Source organism: Mirounga leonina, unplaced genomic scaffold (genome assembly GCF_011800145.1).
Source record: "Mirounga leonina isolate KUSES-001 unplaced genomic scaffold, KU_Mleo_1.0 Mir_173, whole genome shotgun sequence".
Lineage (NCBI taxonomy): Eukaryota > Metazoa > Chordata > Mammalia > Carnivora > Phocidae > Mirounga > Mirounga leonina.
In genome coordinates, this window is record NW_023270447.1 from 20,828,976 (window position 1) to 20,833,554 (window position 4,579).

General features: G+C 43.8%; 1 pseudogene; it reads right to left on the bottom strand.

Moving 5' to 3' along the window:
* Positions 1 to 1,739: 1,739 nt before the first annotated feature.
* On the bottom strand, positions 1,740 to 3,406 carry LOC118019180 (annotated as a pseudogene).
* Positions 3,407 to 4,579: the final 1,173 nt, after the last annotated feature.

Sequence of the window (4,579 nt, forward strand, 5' to 3'; positions counted from 1 at the left end):
CAGGGCATGGAATTCGACTTCCTGGTGACTGCTAGGGAATTAAATGACATAGCCTGGAAGTGTGGAGGAGTAAGTTTCTTATAGGATGAATATTGACCAATGAGATTTAAGAGTAGCAAGGGATAAAGTAAATTTCCAATGCTCCTGCCTACCCCATGGGGACTACTCTGGGGTGTGCTTCCTTTGTACAGCCCTCCGCAAAGGCCTGCAGACACACCTGCTGAGCACCCTATTGTGTGTCTTCATAGATCATTACGAAGTGACAATCAGTGCTTTGGTGCAGCTCATCACATTGGTTTGTGTCCCTCCTTGCTTTGTTCCTCCTTTCCTTACCCTCATTTCCCTGGGCTTGCATCTTACAAATGAAGAATAGTGTTTGTTTGTTTTAAGATTTATTTATTTATTTTAGAGAGAGAGCACAAGCGGGAAGGGCAGAGGGAAAGGGAGAGAAAATCTCAAGCAGACTCTGGGCTGAGTGCGGAGCCCAATGCGGGGCTCAATCCCACGACCCTGAGATCATGACCTGAGCTGAAACCAAGAATTGGCTGTTTGACTGTGCCACCCAGGTGCCCCATGAAGAACAGTGTTTTAATCCTCACTTCAGGCATGTTTCCTAGAAGACTTGGGCTAAGGTACCCATTATAAAAAACATTTTCCTTAACCTCACATCTCCCTTCATCTATTCCATTTATATTTTTCTTCCTTGGAAACTTTTTGAAACAGTCTTTCTTTCTTTCTTTCTTTCTTTCTTTCTTTCTTTTCTTTCTTTCTTTTTCTTTTCTTTTTCTTTTCTTTCCTTTCCTTTCCTTTCCTTTTCCTTTCCCTTTCCCTTTCCCCTTTCTTTCTTTCTTTTTTTTTCTTTTCTTTTTTCTTTCATCTCTGTTTTCTTATCTGCCATTCATTCTTCAGTCTAACTCCTCTCTCCCATTTCTCTTAAAACTGCTTTCAACGAGATCAATAATGACCATGTTGTTAAATCCAAAGGATAATTTTCAGCCTTTATCTTACCTGATCTGTGTGCAGCACTTGACATTGACCTCACATCCTTCCAGCATTGTCTTGCCCTGAATTCTAGACAATGTACTCTTAATTTTTATCTTGCCATTATAGCTGCTACATCTCAGTCACCTTTATGTATCTTGTAAATATTGGTGTTTTCCAGGGTTCTATCCTCACTTCCCTTCCCTCTCCTTTCCTCTTCTCTGGTATAAACCATCCCTGGGCAGTCTTACTTATTTACATAGCTTCAGGTGCCATCTATATGCCAATAACTTCCAAACTATATTTTAAATCTAATTTTCTCTCAGGGTGCCTGGGTGGCTCAGTCGTTAAGTGTCTGCCTTCGGCTCAGGTCATGATCCCAGGGTCCTGGGATCGAGCCCCGCATTGGGCTCCCTGCTCAGCGGGAAGCCTGCTTCTCCCTCCTCCACTCCCGCTGCTTGTGTTCCCTCTCTCGCTGTGTCTCTCTCTGTCAAATAAATAAAATCTTTAAAAAAAATATCTAATTTTCTCTTTTTCTTTTTTCCTTTTATTCATTTAAGACAAGGGGAATACTTTATTCATGCCCATCAGAGAAACGGACAGCTTGGGTCTGTAACAAAACATTGTGTTTTAAAGCATAGGTCAGTAATTATATATGAGAGTATACACAGCTATCCACAAATTAACAGAGCACAACTTTTCAATATTCAAAACAGAACAAGCTTCCCTGTAAAAGCAGCACCTCTGTGACATTTTTAACTTTAGTGTTCTTCTCCTCCTTCTTCACCCTCTCCTTCAACAGAATCCATACCAGCTTCCTCATAATCCTTCTCAAGGGCAGCCATGTCCTCATGGGCCTCAAAAAACTCTCCTTCCTCCATGCCCTCACCCACATAACAGTGAACAAAGGCACGTTTGGCATACATCAGGTCAAACTTGTGGTCCAGGTGAGCCCAGGCCTCAGCGATGGCTGTGGTGTTGCTCAGCATGCACACAGATCGCTGTACTTTGACCAGGTCTCCATCAGGTACTACAATAGGAGGCTGGTAATTGATGCCAACTTTGAAGCCAGTGGGGCACTGGTCCACAAACTGGATGGTACACTTGGTCTTGATGTTGGCAATGGCAGCATTGACATCTTTGGGAACAACATTGCCATGGTACAACAGGCAGAAGACATGTATTTACCATGGCAAGGGTCACATTTCACCATCTGGTTCGCTGGCTCAACAGCATGCATTGGTGATCTCTGCTACAGAAAGCTGTTCATGGTAGGCTTTCTCAGCAGAGATGACGGGGGCATAGGTGGCCAGAAGGAAGTGGATATGAGGATAGGGCACCAGGTTGGTCTGGAATTCTGTCAGATCAACATTTACAGCTCTCTCAAATCTGAGAGAAGCAGTGATGGAGGACACAATTTGACCTATCAACCTATTTAGGTTAGTGTAGGTTGGCATTCAATACAAAGGTTTCTATGACAGATGTCATAGATGGCCTCATTGTCTACTGCGAAGGCACAATCAGAGTGCCCCAAGGTGGTATGCGTAGTGAGGGTGGAATTTTAGGGCTTGATTACAGCTGTGGAAACTTGGAGGCCTGGGTAAATGGAGAACTCCAGCTTAGACTTCTTGCCATAACTGACAGAGAGATGTTCCATCAGCAGGGAGGTGAACCTGGAACCAGTTCCTGCTCCAAAGCTGTGGAAAACCAAGAAGCCCTGAAGACCTATGCACTGGTCAGCCAGTTTCCAAATTCAGTTCAAGACAAGGTCAGTGATCCCCTTGCCAGGTGGTGTAGTGCTCTCTGGCATAGTTGTTGGCAGCATCTTCCTTCCCTGTGATGACCTGCTCAGGGTGGAAGAGCTGGGGGTAGGGGCCAGTGCGAACTTCATCAATGACCGTGGGTTCCAGGTCTACAAACATGGCTCTGGGCACATGCTTCCCAGCACCTGTCTCACTGAAGAAGAGGTTGAAGGAGTCATCTCCTTCCCTAATGGTCTTGTCACTTGGCATCTGGCCATTGGGCTGAATGCTATGTTCCAGGCAATAGAGCTCCCAGCAGGCATTGCCAATCTGGACACCAGCCTGGTCAGCATGGATGGAAATGCATTCACACATGGTTGCTGCTTTGTGGCAGCCAAGCATATGGTGGAGAGGAAGAGGAGAGTTCATTGTTTCTTACAGCATGACTCTTAGGGGATCATTGTAAGAGAAACTGTCAAGTACCAGATTCTTAAAAGGACCTAATTGTCTGCTAGACATTTCTTCTTTGGTATTCTATAAACCCCTGAAGCTGGACATGTCCAAAAATAAAACTCAACATTTTCTTCCCACCTGAATCTGTTTCTTTTCCTGCCTTGCCAGTTTCAGTGACTGGAGATACCAGTGGCACCAAAAATTAGGTGCCACCCTCACTCACCTACAGCTTCAACCCCATTAGGGTGACAAATTCATTCCCATTTTCCCAGGGCTTTCTTGGTGTTAGTATGAAAAATTCCATATCCATAGGACTCCCACAGGTCTGTAAAAACTGGAATGGCTTGCCTGGAACATTCTTAATTTTGAAACTCAAAGTCTCATGTCTTGGGAACCTCTTTAGTCCTGGGCAAACCATAAGGTTGATAATCCTTTTGCCTACATCCAATCAATCATCAAGACCTACTGATTCTAACTTTTTAATGTGTCTAGATTGTCCAGTTCTCCTCATCTTCACTGTTACTCTAACCATCATAGGTCATTAACATATCTTGCCTCGATTGCTGCAAGGCTTTGCAACTCTCCTTTGTCTCTACCATTGCTTCCTCCAACCCATTTTCTGAATTGCTGCTAGAATCATCTTTTTTTTTCTTCTTCTTCTTTTTTTTTATTCTTATGTTAATCCCCATACATTACATCATTAGTTTTAGATGTAGTGTTCCATGATTCATTGTTTGTGCATAACACCCAGTGCTCCATGCAGAATGTGCCCTCCTCAATACCCACCATCAGGCTAACCCATCCTCCCACTCCCCTCTAGAACCCTCAGTTTGTTTTTCAGAGTCCATCGTCTCTCATGGTTCATCTACCCCTCCGATTTCCCCCGCTTCATTCTTCCTCTCCCGCTACCTTCTTCTTCTTCTTCCTTTTTTTTTCTTAACATATATTGCATTATTTGTTTCAGAGGTACAAATCTGAGATTCAACAGTCTTGCACAATTCACAGCGCTTACCAGAGCACATACCCTCCCCAGTGTCTATCACCCAGTCATCCCATCCCTCCCACCCCACCCCCCACTCCAGCAACCCTCAGTTTGTTTCCTGCGATTAAGAATTCCTCATATCAGTGAGATCATATGATACATGTCTTTTTCTGTTTGACTTATTTCGCTAAACATAATACCCTCCAGTTCCAACCACGTCGTTGCAAATGGCAAGATCTCATTCCTTTTGATGGCTGCATAATATTCCATTGTATATATATACCACATCATCTTTATCCATTCATCTGTCGATGGACATCTTGGCTCTTTCCACAGTTTGGCTATTGTGGACATTGCTGCTATAAACATTGGGGTGCACGTACCCTTTCGGATCCCTACTTTTCTATCTTTGGGGTAAATA